We start from the raw sequence: 23,591 nt of genomic DNA on the forward strand, positions 1-23,591 counted from the left end.
GTGTGTAGATCAATTCGGTCAATTGAGGCAAATTGAGATTTTCTTTTCACCCTGCAGTGCATCTTCTCTGTTACTCAAAGAGTTTAAGGAATGCATACTAGAAGGGGCAGAGAACGTTGCTAGTGAAAGTATATTGGTATGTTTCGTGCACACTTTGGCATTCACACTGTAAGGTATAGCAGTAGCTCGAGTTATTCCTTTCATAGTCGTGAGTAATACTCGTTGTTCTTCGTTTAGGCGTCTTCCAGTCGCGTTATCACATCATTCATACTAGTACTAACTACTGAGCTTGATGGCGATGAAACAACTCTTTTTTGTACCCTCTCTCTTAGTTAGTTGTAAATGTGCCAAACTTTGTATCACTTATTTATATTGATCTGCAGTTTACTATGGAGACCAGTAACCATGGAAATTGAACTTTTGTGACCAAGATTTACTTTGAATCTGATTCATGGCTTCGGCTGCCGATCTCTAAGTTGCTATGGGTCGCGGGTTCGATTCCCGCCTCATCCTCCTGGCCTTCTATCGGATGGGGAAGTAAAACGCCGGTTCATTTGCGTAAAAAGAGGTTTTGGGTGACACATAACCTTCGGACGCCTAGAAATGAGCAGAAATTTGCAACAGAGACCACAAAATCCCCGGGGGTCGTTAAAGTGGATTGCTTTGCATTTTTTTGCTGATTCATAAACTTTTGGAATAAACTTGAAATTAACTACACAGCAAAAATAAACAAAATAATAATAGTCAACACTTCTACTCTCCGTGAAAAAGGCATCATTCAATATACAAAATATGCCTGAAAATCATAGTTTATGTAATTTTTTTTTCGAAAATTTTCATTTTTCCCTTGTTCATTTTGAGCAACTTTAGTTCTACGAAAAACATTACTTCTCTTGTTTTATGTTTTTCTTGTTTCATTTTTAGTATTTCAATTTGCATTTATCTTGTTTAGTTAATGTTTGTTTTTGGTAGTACTTGGCCTATTTTACCACCTCCTATCATTACATTTTGCCTATCTAATTTTTTCATGTTTTTACAGTTACTTTTTCAAATTTTTGCTTGTTTTTCACATTTTCTGCTATAAAATGGCACCATTATCATTTACATTGTAAAAAAAAATGCGTAGTGGCAAAGTCTGGTACATTACTGCATACTTCTTTTTACTTAAAATATAGGAAATGTTTGTCAAAAACACTGCCAAAGTTGTCTCTTAAAAAAATTTAAAAAGTTTTTTCCAGCGGTTTTAAGGTGAAATTGGGCCAAAACCTATTTGAGCTTCTTCTTCTTATTCTTCTTCTTCTTATCTATCATCAAAATCATTGCTCATTTTCGATATGCTTGTGTTGGTGAAACTACCAGACACACACACACACACACACACACACACACACACACACACACACACACACACACACACACACACACACACACACACACACCCGTGAACCGTGGGGACAGGTGAGGGTCCCTGCGGAGCTTAGCTGCCAGCTACCGGGCGGGTTGCAGTTGGCGGATAGCTGTCGGCGATTGCATACATTCATTGCATCGCCCCCGGACCACCAGCGGGAGGATGTCTAGGACGTGGCGGAATTGAACAAGGGCTCTGTTTAATTTCTTCGAAAAAAAAAAACCACATGGGTCCGTAAACACCTCTGTCAAGCGATCGAACGCCGCTATAAGTGTTTTAGCCCAAAACCTCACCAAACCCCGAATCCAAGATGTGACGCGACCCGTGTCGAGGGATGCATGGCTGGGGGGGTTCAACAAATTCCCAGTCGATAACGGAGCCTGTGGGGCACAGGGCGCACCCCACACGTAATTTGCCCTTACTGCGTCACGGCAGGGCACTGGCGCAGCGGACCGTATTTCCCTAGCGACTCGTGGGATTCAAAATGAAGACAAGTGAAAAAACCAACAAAGGGTCCCGATGCGCCCCAAGCATCGGAAAACACGGAGGTAGAAGAGGACGCAAACGTCGAAATGGCAGGAGGCGAGTCAAACGGCGGCGACACAGCAGGCGGAGTGGCGAGCGCGTTTCGTGGAAGCGGGAAGGTGTTGAGATCCCCAGTGTTGAACCAGGCGGCTGCTTCGAGTCAGCAGATAGGAGTAATTGGAGAGGAGACACCCAAGTCATCCTTGTTGAACTTCGCCGGCAGTACCCCTCAGGACGGAGTCCTGCTCGGAAGGACCGCGTTGCAGGAGGTCAGAAGGAGGGTTAACGAACTCTTTGATTTCATCAAGGACAAAAACAACGTCCACACCAGAATCAAGCAGATGGTGAATGGAGTCAAGGCAGCCATGAATGCCGCAGAGCGCGAAAATAGCTCGCTGGTGGTGACGCGGAATTCACTGAAGCTCAGAGCTGAAAGAGCCGAAGAAACGCTGAACGCAAAACTGGAGGAGGAAGCGCTACGGGAGAAAAACCGAAAACGCCGCCCGGCCCAGGCTCTAAAAGGGACAGGGAAACGCCTGGAGAGGAGGAGGACGCAAAGAAGCAGAAGCAGGGGAATGGAGACAGTCCGGACCCAGCGAAGGAGCCAGAACCAGACCCAGGGAAGGAGGAATGGGAGAAGGTCAAGAAAAAGAAGCGGAAGAAAAAAAGGGAAGCAGAACGAGGACACCCAAAAACCCAAGTTTCGCAGGGAGCGTAACAAAGGCGAGGCTTTGGTGGTCGAGGTGAAGGAAGGTGTTTCGTACGCAGACCTCCTCCGGAAAGTACGAACCGATCCGGAACTCAAGGAGCTTGGCGAGAACGTGGTTAAAACCAGGCGCACACAGACCGGAGCGATGCTTTTTTGAGCTGAAGAATGACCCCGCGGTCAAGAGCTCAGCTTTTAAGTCCCTCGTCGAGAAAGCCGTAGGCTACGAGTCGAAGGTAAGGGCGCTATCGCCGGAGACAACGATTGAGTGCAGGAACCTGGACGAGATCACGACGGAGGAAGAGCTGGAAGATGCGCTGATCGTTCTTCTGGATGACCGCACGACACCGATGGCAATCCGGTTGAGGAAAGCCTACGGCGGCACGCAAATTGCGTCGGTCCGACTATCGACGCCTTCGGCGTCTAAGCTGCTGGAAGCCGGCAAGGTCAAAGTAGGGTGGTCGGTGTGCCCGCTGAGGCCTGTTCCTCGAGTGACCCAGCAGATGACGAGGTGTTTCCGCTGTATGGGTTTCGGCCACCAGGCGAGAAATTGCGACGGCCCCGATCGAACCAACAGTTGCAGAAGATGTGGTAGAGAAGGCCACATGGCAAGAGACTGCAAAAATAAGCCGAAGTGCATGCTCTGTAAAGAAGGAGATGGCAATAGTCACGCGACGGGTGGCTTTAATTGCCCGGTCTATCAGAAGCTGGCCTCGGGCAAAAAGTAATGGAGGTGTCCCAGGTGAACCTCAACCACTGCGACACTGCACAGCAACTGCTGTGGCAGTCGACCGCGGAGACGGGTTGCGACGTGGCAATTATTGCAGAACCGTACCGAGTTCCACACGACAACGGAAGCTGGGCCGCGGATACAGCAAGAATGGCGGCGATACACGTGATGGGGCGGTACCCCATACAGGAAGTGGTCTCGAGGGCGTTTGAAGGATTCGTGATCGCCAAAGTAAACGGAACCTTCTTCTGTAGCTGCTATGCTCCCCCAAGATGGACCTTGGAGCAGTTTCAGCAGATGCTGGATAGTCTGACCGACGAACTGATCGGACGAAGCCCGATCGTCATCGGAGGTGACTTCAACGCGTGGGCAGTCGAGTGGGGTAGCAGATGCACCAATGCTAGGGGCATAGCCTAATGGAAGCTCTGGCAAAGCTGGACGTTAGGCTGGCGAATCGCGGAACCAGCAGTACCTTCCGCAAAGACGGTCGTGAGTCCATTATCGACGTTACGTTCTGTAGCCCGCGGCTGGCGGCCGACATGAACTGGAGGGTAAGTGAAGACTATACCCATAGTGATCACCAAGCGATCCGGTACAGCATCGGGAGACGAGCCCCTGTACCAGATAGGAGCAGCCGGTCCTACGGAAGGAAATGGAAGCTGCAGTACTTCGACGAGGGTCTCTTCGTGGAAGCGCTCCATTGGTGTGATGGTCCCCAAGACTTGAGTGCCGACGTGCTAACAGCACAACTAGTGACAGCATGCGACACAACCATGCCGCGGAGACTGGAGCCAAGGAACTGTCGTCGTCCAGCCTACTGGTGGAATGAAGAACTCGGTACCCTTCGGGCAAATTGCCTCAGCGCCAGAAGACGAGTCCAGAGAGCAAGATCCGAAGCAAATAGAGAGGAGTGCAGAGAGGAGTACCGGGCAGCAAAGGCCGCACTCAAGAAAGCGATCAAATGCAGCAAGACAAACTGCTTCAAGGAGTTATGCCAAGACGCTGATGCAAACCCTTGGGGAGCGCATATCGTGTCGCGATGGCGAAGATCAGAGGCCCATCGATGGTGGCTGAAACGTGTCCCGACAAGCTGAAGGTCATTGTGGAAGGGCTCTTCCCAAGACATGATCCAACGACCTGGCCTCCTACACCGTACAACGACGAAGGGGTAGCAACGCCGAAGGTCATCTGATCACCAACGAAGAACTTGTGGCAGTAGCGAAGAGATTGAAGGTGAAGAAAGCTCCCGGCCCGGATGGAATCCCGAATTTCGCCCTGAAATCGGCGGTTCTAGCATTCCCGGACAGGTTTCGAACAGTCCTGCAGAAATGCCTGGACGAAGGACACTTCCCGACCCGTGGAAGGTTCAAAAGCTCGTGTTGCTGCCGAAGCCAGGCAAACCACCGGGGACCCATCATCGTATAGGCCTATATGTTTGCTGGACACCCTCGGAAAGCTTCTGGAACGGATCATCCTTAACCGGCTGACCAAGTACACGGAGAGCGAGCATGGCTTAGCAGCGAGGCAGTTCGGCTTCCGTAAAGGGAGATCCACGGTGGACGCCATCCGGAAAGTGGTCGAGAAAGCCGACGAAGCGCGAAGGAAAAACGCAGGGGGAACCGTTGCTGCGCAATAGTCACGATTGACGTCAAGAACGCGTTCAACAGTGCGAGCTGGGCGGCCATAGCAGCAGCGCTGCACAAAATGAAGGTGCCTGACTATTTGTGCATGATCTTGAAGAGCTACTTCGAGAACCGCGTGCTGGTCTACGACACTGCCGATGGACAAAAACCGTTGTTGTTACCGCGGGAGTTCCGCAGGGATCCATTCTGGGTTCAGCACTGTGGAACGGAATGTATGACGGAGTGTTGACACTGGGGCTACCCAACGGCGTAGAGATTGTTGGCTTTGCAGACGACATAGTGCTGACGGTAACCGGCGAAAATGTCGAGGAGGTCGAAGTGCTGGCTATGGAGGCAATCGCAATGATCGAGAACTGGATGCTCGAGGTGAAGCTGCGGATCGCTCACCACAAGACGGAGATGATACTGGTTAGTAACCACAAAAAGGTGCAGCAGGCCCAGATACACGTTGGGGAACACGTAGTGCACTCGAAGAGAGCGCTCAAGTACCTCGGGGTGATGGTGGATGACCGGTTGAACTTCAACAGTCACATCGATTACGCCTGCGAGAAGGCGGCTAAGGCGATCATGGCACTGTCAAGGATTATGCCGAACAACGCTGGACCCAGGAGCAGTAGGCGCCGCCTCTTGGCAAGTGTCGCGACGTCCATACTTAGGTACGGCGGACCGGTATGGTGGACGGCGCTGGGGACGAAGCGAAATCGAGCGCTGCTCGACAGAACGCAGAGACTGATGGCCATGCGGGTTGCAAGCGCATACAGGACCATCTCGTCGGAAGCAGTTGGCGTCATAGCCGGAATGATCCCCATCGGCATCACACTGGAGGAGGACACCGTGCGCTACACCCGAAGAGGCACGAGAGGTATCCGGGAAGCTGCGAGAGCCGAATCGCTGGCAAGATGGCAACGTGAGTGGGACACCACGGAGAAAGGCAGATGGACGCATCGGCTTATCCCGTCCGTATCCACGTGGGTGAGCAGAAGGCACGGAGAGGTCACCTTCCACCTCACACAGTTCCTGTCGGGCCATGGCTGCTTCAGGAAGTACCTGCACAGGTTCGGACATTCAGAGTCTCCTCTCTGTCCGGATTGCGACGAGTGCGAAGAAACACCGGAGCACGTGGTGTTCGCCTGCCCTCGCTTCGAGACAGCGCGAAGCGAAATGCTGGCAATTATCGGAGCAGACACCAGCCCGGATAATGTGGTGCAAAGAATGTGCGGCGACATTGCCAAGTGGAATGCGGTCGTCGGAGCAGTGACGCAGATCACTTCGGCTCTCCAGCGGAAATGGAGAGACGATCAGAGGAGGAACGACTAGAAGCCTAGTCGAAAACCCACGAGTGTGGCTGTGAAGGAGAGCACGTTATGATGGTCGGCTCTACCAAATCGGTACACGTCTCGATGGTCACAGGAGTCGAGAACCCACGAGTGTGGCTGTGAAGGAGAGCACGTTATGACGGTTGGCTCTACCAAATCGGTACACGTCTCGATCTGTTCCGGCTTGGTTTCTTATAACTTAACTTGGTCACAATGCATACCTGCTGTCTTTTTCGTAACCTTCCTGCTGAACAAAGCCACGATCGGGTCGATTTGCAGTTGAGAAAATCCGTTCGGGACACCTGGTGCCGCGTTTGGCCCTGTTCCACCCGATCCAGGAAGTTCCCGGGAAAGTCTATGAACTTCCTCATTTCGTCGAAAAGCTGCCGTAATTCCCGGAGCTGGCTTTAGGAATGAGCCAGTAGTTCTCTCGTATGGTTTTGATCATCAGAGCGCGGAACTCGGTCATGACGGGGGGAACATTTGTGAGCAGGTTTGGCCACCGATGAGACGAAGTGGGACGGAAAATCCACCGAGGGCTTGCTGCACTGTGGTTGCGGATCCCTTGCCCGTGCTGGGGTTGTTTACGGAAGCAAATCGAACTGGCGGTTGCGGATGATGTCTCCTCAGCGGACATCCTTGGAATAATGCCGCGGTTTTGAAGCAACTCAAAAATTGGTTGAAAAATCGTTTTTTGCGTGTAAGGCGGGGTTAGGTTGTAGAGGGTTAAAAATGAGCTTAAAGTGTAAACGGAAATCAATATCCCCTCATTTTTCAACATTATTATTAAATGAATTTTAAAACTGAATATATTTTTAAATCCTCTTGTCAATCTTCTTGTAACTGAAAAATTATGATTTTCAATTCAGGAGCTACTGAAAAATTACTAAGCATTATATTCAAACTTTTTAATTTTTGCAGAACATAAAATCTCATAGTAAGGCTGGTACAAATTTTATATAAATTTTTTGTCACTCTCCTCCCCCTCAAAATTGGCCCGAAAAATCAAGGGGCAAACAAAATATTTTTTCAAAAAAAAAATCAAAATTTCAATGTAATATTAAGTGCAATCAGCTGAAATTGATTTCAAATGCATTCCTCTGCGTTTAATAGTAGTTTATGCAACAAGTTGCAAAAAGAGGATTTTTTCAGCACGAGTCGTACATTTATCCAACGAGATTCACCGAGTTGGATAAATATGAAGAGTGCTGAAATAATCAAGTTTTGCAACGAGTTCCATACAACATTTTTTGCAATTCCAAATAACACACACTGAGTGAAATTTTATGTCAAATTTTCATGTATTTTGTCAATAAATCGTTTAAATCAAAAAAATGTTGAAAAGTGTTACTTTTCGAAACAAGTGCTGAAAAGTTCAACTTTTCAGCACCCATTTGAGTGCTGAAAAGTAGAACTTTTCAGCATTTATTTTGAGAAGTGTTGCTATTCGATTCTGTTATTTTTGGCACAGAAAAGTAGGCTATTTCGTCGTTAAGAATGACAGGAAAAGTAAGTAGTTTCACGACGGAATTGCAAAAAATCATTTTAAGCATGTTTGGGTTGATTTGAACATCTTTTGAATTTTCGAAAATTTTCGATGCTTAGTATTGCAAACATTTTTCGTCAAATCTTACTTTTTTGAAAACTAATGACTGCAAAACAACTAAACTAGTGTAAAATGCAATTTAAAACACTCTTTGCATTCAAATGTTGAGACTATGGCTTGTTATTTCATTTTTTATATTTTTTTATTATTTTTTTGCCCCCTTCGACCCCGGCTAGAGCCGAGGTACAACAACTTTGAAAAATATTTGCATCGGCAGGAAAAAAAAAATGGTTTCAAACGATAAGTCAACCCGTTATTATGTCTACAATTATCTATTGAAATTTTTAACCGATCTTCAAGCATTTTTTTTAACATTCCAACGCCCAAGGCTCCAAAAAAGTTGGAACGGTAACTTCAACTCAATGGTTCTCGGGCATAACTCAACCAATCAAGATGATTCTTCTTTCCAGTGATTTGTTAGGATGTCTAGATGATTCTAGACCTTTGCAGAACTTAATTTGGTCAAATCTGTAATTTTTGCGATCAAAAACATCGTTCCAACTTTTTTTTTCGCGTGTAAAAAAAAAATCGCCGAAAATTCCGCGGAGGCAGTCGTTTAAAAAAAGTTGGAACGATGTTTTCGGTTGCAGAAATTGCAGATTTGTTCAAATCAAGTTCTGCAAAATTTTAGGATCATCTAGACATTCTTACAAATCACTGGGAACAAGAATCGTCCAGATTGGTTGAGTTATGCCCGAGAACGGGCGTGTTGAAGTTACCGTTCCAACTTTTTTGGGAGGCTTGGTCGTCCGTGTAAGTTGGACATGCGTTGGGCGTTCCAGTGTTAATTTCATCAAGTAAAATTAACTTTCAACGTCTTTTTACAAATAAAGCAAATGAGACAATAAGAAAGCTTTCAATGACAACCCGAAATTGGAAACTTGTTTTTTGACGAAACTATCGACGACTTATCGCAATTTTACAAAAAAAAAGTTTTGAAAAAGTTACATTTTGCGTTTCTTTTTGTTTCGTCGTCCGTGTCTGTCGCGGGTGACCAACTTTTTCAAAACTTTTAATGGTAAAATCGCGATAACTCGTGAAGTTTATGAGCAAACCCCTTATGTCTATATATCATTTTTTTTGTAATTGTCTGCACTACAACTTTGTAGAATTATTACACTCTAAAAAATAACCCTGCAAAGTTAGAAAAAACACGAAATTTTAGAATGAAAAATTTTGTTCTAAATGAAAAATTTACTCTTCTGGGTCAATGTAGATTCGTAAAGTACATTAAATTTCCCTTAAAATGACATGTTCCAAAAAAAAATATAGTCAAGTAACGGAAAATGGCAGAGTTTTTAAAACTTTTTTTTAGTGTTTTTTGACGAAAAATAGGTTTTTTCGGAATTTTGAGTATGCCATCATATCGGGCGTCTAATTTAACATAAAAGTCCCTTTGACACCAAATTTCTATCTCATTACCGTCTTAGGCTGCAAATTATTGAAAAAACACCTCTTTTTCGCATGCTCATAAATGAAAGGGGTCGTACAGCCCCTCCGTCACGAGATATCACAAAACGGACCTCGGATTCGACAACTTTTCCCATTTTCGTGTGAGTTTGTAAAGTATTACCCAAAGAAGTATGAACTAAAGTTATTCTTTTTTTATGTGCAAAGCTAAACTATTTTGCCAGTAGAACTCATTTTGAAATCAATAGATGTTTGATCTCGTTTTGCTTTAAAAACATAGTTTGCTTTTGTTGAATTAAATCCAATTTAAATCCAGTGTATACCAGGTTTCAGCACAGAAAAGAGAAACGAAAAATAAGCTTAACGGTACACACCAACCACAGCATTTTACAGACATTTTAGTATCTTCAAAACTACGGGACCTATCGATATATTTTTTTATTCATCCCCTAAATTACTGTCCTCATAGTTATTTACAACAAAGTTTGATTATTTTGGCAATCAGATTCTTGCAGGATTGGCTCCGTAAGTTTGACAATTTTGGAATAAGAAGACAACAACTTCCTTGGTTGCTGTGCACCCTTAAAACTAGAAACATCGACAGTTTTAAAAAACAGCAAAAAGACAAAAGATCATAAAATGATTGAAATTTGTAGAATAGGCCTGAAACTATCAACAAAAAAAAAACAAAATGTAAACAAAATAAATGCATATAAAAACATTAGTAAATAATTAGGAAAACGAACAACAAGTGAAGCTCATTTTCCGACAGCAAAACAAATAGAGAATTGTAAGCATTTAGTATTTATATTTTACGTATCGTGATTTTCGAATATCAAAACAACAATTACTTTAGTTGTTATTGACATTGAATCATCCACAACTCATTCAGTTATGACACGTTCGATGTATTACACTCTATAATAAGTCAAGTCTAATGATCTCTCTTCCGTGAAACTTTCCTCTTCCTCTGATGAGTAACAGCATTATTCATACACGCAAAATGGCACGAATGGCACAACCGTATCAAAATCCTCCCAAAAACATTCTTGCTCCGATGTGTGACAACAAGGTAAATTCTCTCGGGACGCTATTATGTCACGCAGAGAAACCTGCTGCAAACAGGTACTAGACTGGGGGGTTTGGGACCCCACTCTTCCCCTTCACCTCTTTTCAATATGAACCAGGGTTGCTAAATGGGTCGTTTATTTGCGAGCTCTGACAAAGTGTACGTGAAATACGTAAATATACAGCATATGGGAGTAGAGCGACGAAATACAAGAACCCGGCACCACACCTAGTCTGAGGGCGACGATGAAGACGAGTTTAGTCACCCTTGGTTGAAGGTTGGTTAAAGTGGATTGTTGGAAAGTTAAGTTTGGCACCCAGTGCATTAATATCAGCACAGTTATTAGTATTTGATATGTAAATTTAAATGACCTAAAAAAAATTATAGCAAAAAACATAATTAACAGTACTTCCAGTGAATCTTAAATCCCCGTCTTAAGGGTAAGCAAAATGTCAAACCCAAATTAACCCCCAGCAGAGGAAGCAGGACGGTGTATTCAGCGTGGACAACATCAAAGTGGCTGGGCAATTAGATTTCCTGTGGGAGAAAGCCCTCGCAGTGGGCGGCTAGTCCGTAGCTGATTAGGCGATTCTTCCGGTGTGGCGAAAGAAATCTCAGGACATATTAAGGCGTTCTGCAGAAAGAACCTCATTACTCAGAGCGTCCAATTTCCCGGGATTTTCCGTAAGAAAATATTTCCCGTTGTAATGTAAACATTTTCTTAACCATGATCAAATGTTATGAAAATTGAATTAGTATCATTAAAAAGGCCAAATAGGTTTGTGCAAGAAGAATTATTTTTATTTCTTTAAAAAGAATAATGGAGCCCTGGTGCAACCAGGGTTAAAATGGCAAGTTTTAATGAAATTTTATTAGTGTGGAATATTGATTTATTTTACTTACTGTCCAAACACTTAGATGAAAAAATGCTTCTGAACCAAACATTTATTGTACTGTACGATTTGAGCTTATAAAATAAGAAAAATTATACATTTTCTTTTAGTTATATGAATTTTTACATGCAGTTTAGCTATTAGTTGATCTTTACTCTTATTTTCACCATTAAAGTCGCTGTCCTGTTCCTTTTTTTTACAAAATATAATCAGAACCAAGATCAGAACAACTTTCAACAAATTTAAAAATTTTCGAGAAATTGGTTGAAATTTCCCGTTTCCCGGGCCTAACTTTTTATTGTTATTATCATTCTTTGCAAGCTCCTTATTCAAATATGGCTTTTAAAAGACTGAAAATTATGAAGAACGAGTTGAAGTAGGTATCACCTGTTTAGCTCTTTATTTTCAATCGACAATAAATATCTTGAAAACTATTAATTTCGTTTCAATGCCAAAAACTTTTAAATGTCAAAATTTCAAAATTTCAATCAAAATTTTGCAAAATATCAATAAATCTATGAAAAAATATCCTCAAGTTTAACGTCTTTTTCCGATCTGCAGTCCCAAAATTCAAAATAATTTTTTTTTATTAAGAACGATTCTACGAACAGGGAAAATACATTTGCTAAAGGCGTCATTAAGACCTCATCAATCTGCCTAAAATATTCTGGGGTTATTTGGACATAGATAAATAGCATCTGCCTTAAAATGAGAACCCTACACAGTAGAAAAAATCATGGTAATATTACGTCTGGGAAGAGGTACATCTTTTATGTCAAAAAAAATTCATTTTTCCAGTCTAAATTGATAGTTAAATTACATCATAAATGTGGTAATATTCAACCTTCAAAAATAACACCTTCCAAAGTTACCGATTTTTTTACTGTGTAGTTCAATGGAAGGTTGGGTAAATCGAGACACAAAGTTTAAAGGCTTAAATACCTCAAAAATCTTAAAATGTTTGTAACTAAGTCAACAATCAATTAAATTTCATACTCGAAAAGTATTTGAAAGGACAAAAACTGGTGCAAAATGAAGGATGGAGTTATTATAATTTTAGTGAAAAAATGCAAAATTTTGAATTTAAAATAAATGAGTGTTTCATTAAGAAAGACAAAACCTTGAAATAAAATTTGCATTAGCCTTAAAAGTTTTTGGCCTTCCTCACTGAGGCAAGGCTATAATCCTGCTCTAAAAATGAACTTTGTATAAAAACGTCGTAGACCCACCTTCATGTATACATATCAACTCAGAATCGAAAACTGAACAAATGTCTGTGTGTATGTGTGTGTGTATGTGTGTGTATGTATGTATGTTACCAACAAACTAGCTCATGTTTCTCGGCATTGGCTGAACTGATTTGACCCGAACCTGTTGCATTCGACTTGGTTTAGGGTCCCATCGATCGAGTTTTATACAGATTGAAGTTTCGATAAGTAGTTCAAAAGTTATGTATAAAAATGTGTTTTCACATATATCCGGATCTCACATAAATGTATGTAAACTATGTCCGGATCCACCATCCGACCCATCGTTATTTAGGTAATCAAAAGACCTTTCCAACGAGCCTAAAATATTGAGGATCTGGCAACCCTGTCTCGAGATATGTACACTTAAGTGATATTTATGTACTTTTTTATTCCGGATCTAAAAAATAGATGAAATTTTTGTACAATTCCATCATATCAGCCATTGTTGGTAATAAGTGAGGAAGGCTCTCACCACATAGGTGGATTAAGTTAGTTTTTTTAAGTTAATTTAGAAATGAAAACAGTCGCATTTATATTTATATTGTAGAGATCGGAAGGGATTATTCAGATTATAGAATAAAATGGTAGCCGGGACCCGTGGTGCGTGGTTGCCTCTCACCCAGTCGGCCTGGGTTCGATCCCAGAAGGTACCGGTGGCATTTTTCGAGAGAAAATTTGTCTGATCACGCCTTCCGTCGGATGGGGAAGTAAATGTTGGCCCCGGTCTAACCCAGAGGTTAGGTCGTTTGCTCAGTCCTGCTGTTAGGAGTCGTCTCCCTGGGTCCTACCTCGGTGGAGTCGCTGCTAGGCAGTTGGACTAACAATCCAAAGGTCGTAAATTCGAATCCCGAGGTGGATGGAAACTTAGGTGAAAAAAAAGGTTTGCAATTGCCACAACAATCAAGCCTTCGGACACCTAGTTTCGAGTAGGAATTTCGCAATCGAGAACGCCAAGGCAATGCTGTAGAGCGAATAATTTGATTTTGATTTTTTTTTTTAATTAAAAGGTAAAAGGAAGGAAAATGGTGTACAATTGCCACCCTAAGGGATTTTTTAAAGACGAGATAAAAACATATCATACCAACTACAAGTCTATAGACTATTTCTTCAAAATGTGGGAAAAGATGGCCAGTGCAATTTCCCATGGCGCATAGGACCTTTTTTAAAAAAAAATAAAAAAAACTGTAGCATTATGTATTGTTAGAATTTAAAGGATGATTTAGTACAAAGAGGCTCAAAATGAGTTGAAACATTTCTTTCCGTTACCGTTACTTTTGCTTTTCGAAGGGACAGTAGAAATCATCGAACTATGAAGAAATATGGAGATATATATCTCAAGTAACAATACAAATGCTGTATATTCCTATATGGTTTTAAAACAGTTTTATTGAATGCAACAATGTTTTATAAAAACTTTTATCAAAGCCAACAGGTTTTCATCTAGCGTAACCTTCAACATACTTTCAAAGTCTCTTCCAGACTTGATTAAGAATTCTACTTATAAGTTTTAACTCAGGTTTTTAGTTACACTTCGAGATTTCCTGAAGAATACATGGCGAAGCTTGAATATCTTGACGAAGCCTGCAATAAACCTTTTTCGTCTTCATAAGGAATTTGCCCAATCTTTTTGGATTTGAACTGTCACTTCAATTTATTCAGTTGTAGAACGAGAAACACAATGCAAGGAGACGAATTGTTTTGATCCAGCTTTTAAGTGCAGTTACAAGTGATCTCTTAATGAAAAGTTTAAAAAAGTGTGCTGAGAATAATAAAAAGAAAACATTGGTGGTTTTGGCTGAGTTTTTTTTTACGAAATGATTACCGATTTTCCGAATTGCCGATTTATTTCCAGAATTGTTTATAGTGAAAAATTCGTTTATTGCAGAAATGGCACCTGTGCAGTTGTTGCTTATTATTATTTTTATGAAATTAATAGTTATAGTAATTTTATTTGGCATCGATATCCTGTTAGTTACATTATTATGTTTTTTTTCGCAATTTATGATATCGTAACATGGCGTTTTACACATTTTGTTTTGTAGAGTGTTTCTCGCAGACTTTTTAATGAAAACCATCAAGGCTTGATCAGAACAGTTTAAAGTGCTAATGGTTTTCAAAAAGAAATTGATAAAACTTTGAATTCTGCAAGTTTTCTTGTACAAAACCATCCAGATTTTATGCCGTGTATTGCTACGCGCTGTCATTTGCAATTTGCTGGTGCTGTTTGAGTGAGTTAAGCTGAGTTTTTTAATCTCAGTTAAGACTTTTGTTTCACAGATAATTTAAACGTTTAAAAAGTAATATTTTTGTCCAGTGTATATTGTACAGGTGGGGTTAAAGGTATAATCAAATACAAGATGAAAAGGTGAAAATATGCTTTTCTTCAGGACAATGCAGCGCTTATCAACCTGTGAATAGTGTTTACAATGAATTGTGTATAAAGTGGCTTGGTTAGTGTATATTATATAATAAAAACACCATTATAACTAACAGACGCTGTTGTTTTTTTATTGAATTCTTGTGAAATTTTGGCGATTTCTCTAGTCGGATCTTTTTGCAGTAATCAATGACAGGCAAGCGCTACGGTCTCAGCCTAGGCGATTGAATCTTGAATAAAACCATCAAAAAGCTACACTATCCTGACTGAAACCGTAATAAATCACTCTTAAAACAAGTTATTCCTAGTCAGTTTTGAGAAAGAGCATTTAAAGAAGAAATGAATTTAAAACAGTTTCAAACAAGAATAAGTACATTTAATAAATTTCGCCATATTGCCTAGAGAATAATGTTACTGAAAAGCGTAGCCATGTTGAATTCTTGAGCAATGACCTTGCTCAAATTATTTTTTTAAGTAAAATTACAAACTTTTTCTAATGATTTGAGAAGGCGCGTACCATTTTTTCGAACTATCTCAAAAAAATGTTCGATGATTTTTTTCGGCATTACCGTTACAGTGCATTACTTGAGAGATTTAATCACTGATATTAATGACTTTAATATTATTGACTTGTGAATTATTGTCGACCAAAAGTATTTTCTGATTCCATTTAGAAGAAGAATCATTGCCTTCAATAAAATAATGATGCATGCTTTTCAGTCTACGATACAGGCTTTAGGTTTCCTTGCAGAGTAATTGAAAATGCATTTTGTTCTGTTATAAGATTTTAAGAATTCTTTCAGGCTACAACAAAACTTATTCCCCAGCTCGACAGCATTATTCGTATCTTGTAGAGCTCTTTAAAGCATCAATAAAGCATACAATAAAATTATTCTGTCTTATGAAACTCTTCATTTTTGCTCTGGCTAACCTCCTAAAATGGTCCATTTTGGCTTTATTGCTTATTTAACTCGTATTTAACTCAGCATGTGGGACTTAAAAGCATCTCTCATACATTTTCCGAAGTATTCTGTACAACCTCTTCAAAACTACAACACAACTAAAATTGTTACTTGGGATCCCAGATCGACAACCGAAGAGTTCACTGTTATTTTCCTATTACAGCGTTAAAATAACTCTAACAAGCAATTGCCAAACCACTGCCAGAAATACTAACGATTCTATGTTCGTTTTACCAACATTGTCGTACGAACTCATGCCCCATATCTCAATTCCACAAAACTAACAGTTTGCCTGAATCGTTCAAACCTGGTTATTACTTCAAGATTCCGTACTATCGCTTGAACATTTTAGAAGAAAAAGAAAACTAACTCTGTTTTACAACCTGCGGTTGACTAATTGATACTTTCTCCCGAATCACTAAACCATAGCATTTGAAATGGTAAAAAAGGAGTCTAACAACTGAATGCAACAAACAAAAAAAAACAGTCTTGAAACTGGTTTGGACCATTTTTGAGCCAACATTATCAAATCGAATCCCAGTGGGGATTCCAAATTTACTCATAAATCAAACCATTTCAGTTGTTATTTAAGACCGCCTGCTGAAAACTGCACTAATCAAGAATGTTTTTCCCCAGCTCACACAGCATACTTTTAGCATCACTCGTCGATTCCGCTAAATGCTGGCTGGCTGCGCTGCTGTTTTGCGTACACACATTCGCCACTTTAGGTCTAGATTTCACACTTTTACCCCACAACAATTCCCAACTCCCGCGGGTGCGACTTCCTCCCCTGTGTTACGCTACCGTGAATCACCCCCACCTAGGTTGAGGAGGGCCTCACGAGCGTGATAAAATTCCCTGGAAAAATCATGGCTTTTTCGAGAGACCTCTTCGCCAGCACTGCTGGTGCGTACCTTTTCGAGTTGATTTTGGTTTCTTCTCGTGCGCTTTTTGAAGGTTCAACCCGGTGGCGGCTTTCGTGGCTTTTTCTGATGTAACCGCCAGGTATTTTTTTTTTGGTTTCGGCTTTTGCCTCTGCTCCCTCTTTCTTGGCTAATTATCACACAGCAAACTTTCTCCAAAACTCGGGTTTGTCCCCTCCTCGTCTGCTTTGAAGTTGCTCACTGAATCGGATTGCGCTTTGCAGGTTGTTTTTTTTTTTTTTGTTTCGAAGATCGGTGGACAGATGGTTTCGGTTTTCGCGCGGCTCACTGACTTTGGCTCTTTATGTAATCACGCGGAGCGATTTTTCGAACGATTTTTAATGTTTATGTTGCACGCATTCAGCAGCCAGAAGAATCCATTACCTCAGCAAAAATATGTGTGCTTTTTTTTGGCTTAAGATATTGAGATATTGAACTGGCTTCGCTCGTTAAATGCGAAAGTGAGTGCGGCCAGAGGGGCGGTTCCTCAGATTCAAACGAATCAACGCCGATTTGCGCGGATTCCAAATTTAGCACAAACACACACACAAACACGCGCACACACACACACACGTCGTTCAACCTATATATCGATGGCAGCGACCGACGTCGAACGTCTTCCACGCCTTGGACCGGGTTGGTAACTACTGCCTGCCCAGTTAAAACTCACTTGCTGTGGACGACGAGTTTGGTCGAGGCTGCAGCTCTGTGTGTATGTCCACAAGTTGTATTTGGTTTGTATTTTTCCACTGATAACAAACTTTGCCACTTTTTTATCACTTGATGTGTGATATTTCTTGTTTCTTTGCCGGAGCACTTGAGCGTTTGCAGTTTCGGGGACTAGTCGTGGGTCATCAGCGGAACGGGCGGGTACCGCTCCATTCTGCGGAAGATAAGGACAGTCCATCGCGTACGTACACACTGAAGAGTTGGGAGAGACCATTTGAACGATTGAGGCGATGGTCAGGCACGTGGCTAGGATGGCCCACCAAGATCATACTGTTGCTTAGTGCAGATTCTTGAAATTTCAGAAAAGCAAATTCGAATAATTATCGATCTCGTTATTATGAGTCACACTGTTCTCTTCATTTTCCATTTGCTTTTCCATAAAAAATCTATTCCATAAAAAAATATTGTACTTGTCTCATGCAAATTACCATTAAAGTTAATCTTGCAAATTCATGCAAGCGTATCTACACCCAAATAGAACACAGAGCGTACACGGAGAATAAGAGTTCCCAAAATCGTGAACAAGCGTTCATGAAAATGGGAACCACAAACAAAGTGTTCAAATCCCATGGTACGATTTTGAAAAACGTACCATGGTATTTGAACATTTTGTTCGTACACTATAGTTCGGATTTTCATGAACGCTTGTTCACGATTTTGGGAACTCTTTTTTCTCCGCGTATCAAATCAAAAAAAAAAATCAAACCATCCACATTAACGACCCCCAGGTCTTTTGTGGTCTCTATTGCAAGTTTCTGCTCGAACCTAGGAGTCCGAAGGCTTGAATGGGGAGAGCACCCAAACCTCTTTTTACTCCAAGGAACCTTCCACTCCAGTGTTTGAACTGACGACCTTTGGATTGCGAGTCCAACCGCCGCCAGCGATTCCACCGGAGTAGGCTTGGTTTGGTGTGTTGTTTGTACTTATGGCATGGAGACAACTCCTACACCTGGAATGACTTAACGGCCTAACAACCAAGGCCGGGACCGACATTTTACTTCCTCATCCGATGGAAGGTTGCAGCAGATGGGAATCGAACCCAGAATCATCCGCTTACAAAGCGGACAGCGTAACCATTCGGCTACGCACCGCGTATATTCCTACCAAATTGAAAAGAGAGGAATGTACTACAGTCCAGACTCGATTATCCGAAGCCTCGATTATCCGAAGTTTCGATTATCCGAAGTTCGATTATCCGAAGGTTTGTATTGGACATCGAATAATTGAATCACGAAGAAAAAACAACGTTTTTCGTATTTTTTTCATTTTCTCCTTTTTAACATAAAATTTGAGTTCTACGACCCCATTTTAGTCAAATTTGAGTTGTTGATTGCCTTTAAAAAATCAAATGCCTTTTTTCAATATTGCATCACCGCCATTTTGGGCGCCATCTTGGATTTAAAAATTCTAAATAATTTTAGCGTAGTTTATGCTCAACAATCAAAAATTAGACAACGAAAAAAAAAAATTTCGTGATTCGATTATCCGAAGTGAAATTTTTCCGAGGCCTTCGGATAATCGAGTCTGGACTGTATTTTGCGAGCGTAAAGTAGGGACCCTTTATAGAGAGACTGGTCAAAGTGAATTTGACGTACCCGAACAGACACGAGTTTGACGTATCCAAACGAGCATTTGCCTTTACGCCCAGCAAAACTTGGTAGTGTTGGCATACGTTGCCAGATCGATTTGGCAAAGTTCGACCAGTCTCCCTATTTAGGGTCTCTAGCGTAAAGACCTCTCGCGCTTACAACAACTACAAATTGCGTTCATTCGTTCATTAAAAACAGTTCATCGCATTGAGTGGCTTATATATCGAGGTTTTTAAGCGAAGATGGTGTTCGAATGGTGAACGCCCGAAATGTCAAAATCACGCAGTGGTACCAACATTACGGAACAAGTGTGCCATGGCATGACAGCCACATTTTTTTCTAATGTTGGTGCTACTGCGCGATTTTGACATTTCGGGCGTTCACCATTCAAACGCCATCTTTGCTTAAAAACCTGGATAGACAATTTGACCGTCACTTAGTTACAACCCGTGGGTCGTGAGTTCGATATATATATTTCTTTTTTTTTTTTTTTTGAGGCTGAACTTTTTGGGACATGAACCCATGAGTAAATAACTCTCAGTCATTTCAGGATTTATCCTCTTCGTCCGTTCACAGTAACTACCAAACCCTGCGCTTTATCACGCAGAAAAATATTTTGTAGAATCAGCCTGTACGAGGTTTGATTCAACAAAATTTTTGTTGAATGTAATCAACGCCGATTTTGCGTTGAAACAAACCTTGATTTTCTCAAATCCACAAAAATCTTTTGTTGTTTTGAAAAAGTTGCTTTGACGTTTAGCGTTGATTCAACAAAAATCTTGATTTTCAAATCAACAAAACGTTTTGTTGATTCAAATATGCCTTATTTTTCTGCGTGATCCTTTCGTAAGCCGAGGCCCAATTTTGGGTGTATGTTGCAGAATTGGTATAATTTGAGTTGGTTGGAAAACCACTTGCAATTTTCCCGATTTACAAGCAAATGTTTTCAAAATTGACATTATAGAGGAGAAAAGCAACTCGCGGCAAAATTTTGTGGCTAGGAATTTTTGTGTTTTATTGCTAATAATTTAACCACGTGGTAGCTACCTGACATATGGCATCGCGATGTGCATCAAGCTTGCATAGCATGCTAAGGAAAATGTGATGCTTTTTCAGGGAAAACCGTTGATTCCGGAGACATCGGATCGTTTGCCGATGCGCCAGCTCTAGGTACAACGAATCCGTGTGCTCTCTTCGGGAAAAGTGCTCTCCAGACCATTACCCTTAGGCCTGACCATACCAAAAGTTGGCGCGTGATTTTTCCAGACCTGTAGGAGCGTTTGAACAAAAAGTTCCAATTTCCCGTAGTAATTTCCATGTAAACTTTAACCCTGATGCGCGCAGCCAGTTAACAACCAAATGAGCTGATATTTGGCATGAAAGTCCCTATGTACATGCCCTACAAGGGGAACTATACTAAAACATAATCGGAGAACTTTTTGAAAAACGTACCCACCCTAATACTTGCACATTTTGAAAACATAGCTGAAAAAACAGATGCGGATGACATTTTAAAAATTGTGGTTTTGCGATACGCCACAAAAAAACGCACACTTAGAACACTAAAGATCTCAAAAATATTTTTTTATTATTTTCTGAGAAGGGGCCCTCCACAAACTACGTAGACATTGTGTTCAAAATGTCAGACCTCTTCCCCTCCTTTCTCTCCCTCTTTGTGCACAATGGTTGTAAATGAAAACATTTTCGATTTTGCAGAACAAAATGGCCACTTTTGCATAAAAATAGTTAGTTAGCATTCAATCTCTACCCAAAGCATACATCTGGAGTTTTTTTTTTTTTTGAAAGGGTCCAATAAACCAAACTTTCCGTTTTTTTCTTTTTGGGTGTTTTTTAATATCCCTGCTCAAGGCGATTTCAAAAACAACCAAAAAACAAAAACTGGAAATTTGGTTTATAGGACCTTTAAAAAAAAAAAAAAAACTCCAGTCATATCATCTACCAAGATGAATCCTGACCTTCCCTTTCCTTCCCCTACTAACACAATTCCCCCACTTCCCGTGATGCTTGAAGGAGATGCTGTGGATTCAACGGTCTCATGCGGTGTCAACAGGTATAGAGCGACAAACTCTGTGTCTGATGAGTCTGCAACTTCAACTATCGGACTAACATTCCTACCTTTGTTGAACTGCATCTCCTTGGGGGGGCGCCGGTATTGACTCAAAGCAGAGATCTTCAGGGGTTATACAGTGAGGATGATTAGCTCCCACTACTCATCTGTTGGTTCATTGTGTAACTTCAGCTGATCCGTCAATAACGGAGTAGCAGCTCATTGGCAGTCAACCATGCTCATGCCTTTAAAAAAAAAACTCCAGACATTTTCCTAACACCGACGTAAACTATCAATTTTCCGCCAATGATGCGCTATTCAGTACTTCAATAACCATCTTACGCCATAACTACCAGTTATATATCGTCATTTTATATCAACTGAGTAATTTTTTTACCTTGACCTTCACGATTAGGATCAAATTTGGAAAGAAATTCATCTTTTTTTGGCAACGCCCTCATTTGACGATTTTCTAAAAAAAATGTTTTTCTTTTGCTCGTAATTTTTACAACTATTTGATCAAAATACTCTCTTGTGGTAACATTTCATAGAAGATTGGCCAGGAATTTATGTTAACTATCGATAGATGAATGATCCCTTCAAGTTTGGTCTAAATCGGTGAAGGTGATATGGAATAGCCCATGTTAACTACATTGATTAATTGTACAAAATCGTCGAATTTGACTGGCCTCCGAAGATCCAGCTTACTTTGATTGATTTTTGTTTATCAATTTTCATACAAGTCCAAAAACATGAAAAATTCACTGCATGTTCATTATTATATTTGCAAGGGAATAATGCTTTTTTCAACTTTAAATGTGTTAGAATACCAGACAAATGTTATTTTTTAAATATCATCGGATAGTGGTGCTTTCTGTCGCTCGATGTCGATATTGGAGGGACCGTCGAGAGCGGGAGCTATCAAAATATCGAAAAATCAAAACAATCTATTTGAAAGGACTGAAAAAATCATTAACAGCTGGATCAATATTGATATCGAGAAGATCGACAGCCAGAGAATCCACTGTATATAAATTTGCTCGATTGTTGGACATGAATAAAACATGTTTTCAGGTATTTTTTTTCATACTTAATTAACTTGGATGCTTCTAGAAGATATTTACCTTTTATATTTCTCGTAGAAACGCTCCCCCGGACTAAAACTCCCGCGCAACGTGCCTGATTCCGACGACAACGTCCCTAAGACGGATGATTAAGTCACTTCGCACACATTGGTTGAGTGTGCCTTCGAGGAGCGAGAGTGTGAGAGGGAGTGTGTGCAGAAAAATATTGCTAATGTCAGCAATAAAGCGCACTCCCGCACACAAATGTTGGTGCGAAAACACAATACAGTGTCGCGAAGTAGTGTGTATCGGGCGGAGGAGCAGAAGAGCATCAATTATTCATAGCAGCACACTAGAACTAGCACTCGTACGTTAATCAGCACATCGAAAACGGAAACTCCGTCCGCAACAAACTACACCCAACTAACTATACTCCGCGTCTGGTTGATGAGTTTAGATAAACAATTAAACGCTTCGTCACATGCCTTCTTCCTTTCGCTGTATGGCTATTCATACAACACACCCACTAAGCACAAAACACATATCAGAGACACACAAAAACACATATACACAGGATACGGATGAATAGAAGGAGATGTTGATAACAGCGATAAAGCACACACAAGCCCCGGAACCACTTCTTCTGTCTTGACCCGAACCGGAAGCGAACTTGACTTGACTTGCACCACTTGTTTGAATGTGTCGTCAAACCACTCAAAAGTTTAACCTTTTAGGCCCTTTTAGGAAGCACAACAACAACAGCACGCGCGCGCACGAACCCACCGGGCAAGTTCAGCAGGCCGATCTTCGCGAAGACCGGACGGGCGAACAGGTCTCGATCGAAGCAACACACGACAACGGAATCAACGACGCGACCGACTTCGACAACAACAACCGCCCGCAGCACATCGCAGTTGGCGAATGAATGATACGCCGGACGAGAGTGGGTGAGCGAGCGAGCGAGTCTTGTTCGGGTCAACAACGTGGTCTTGAGGGAGGTTTGCGCGTGATTGTGAATGAACCTTTTGTGTTCTTTTCGGGTTCCATTTAGAGAGAGTGAACCTGCCTCTGTGAGTGCCGAATGTGTGTTTGTTGGTGTCGACGTTTTTGCTGAGATGCCTTCGTTTGTACCTACTGCTTTAGCAAAGATAGCAATAACGGATGTGTGTGAAAAATGAGGCGTAAAAGCAAAACGAGACTTGATGAGTGTTGGAATTTGTCGTTTGTTGTTAATTGACTGTCTGGAAGTGATGTTCAATTACTCAAATTACTTCAACGTTTTAGAATTGGTAAATTCGGCGATACTAGGTGAAACAGTCTTTT

The 23,591-nt window shown here is 41.4% G+C and overlaps 1 protein-coding gene across 3 annotated transcripts in view; it reads right to left on the bottom strand.

The window, feature by feature from the left end:
• LOC6032756 (ras-like GTP-binding protein RhoL) overlaps window positions 1–23,210 on the bottom strand; it is a 32,113-nt gene extending 8,903 nt beyond the window's left edge. Inside the window, exon 1 of one of the 3 annotated variants that reach the window (XM_038262762.1) lies at window positions 23,052–23,210. The gene's annotated coding sequence lies outside the window, so the exon portion shown is untranslated. Of the gene's footprint in view, window positions 1–16,809; window positions 17,470–22,328 lie in introns of those variants that run through there. The other 2 variants (XM_038262761.1, XM_001843246.2) reach the window with 2 other exon arrangements.
• Between the last annotated feature and the right edge of the window lie 381 nt (window positions 23,211–23,591).

Source organism: Culex quinquefasciatus, chromosome 3 (assembly GCF_015732765.1).
Source record: "Culex quinquefasciatus strain JHB chromosome 3, VPISU_Cqui_1.0_pri_paternal, whole genome shotgun sequence".
Classification (NCBI taxonomy): Eukaryota; Metazoa; Arthropoda; class Insecta; order Diptera; family Culicidae; genus Culex; species Culex quinquefasciatus.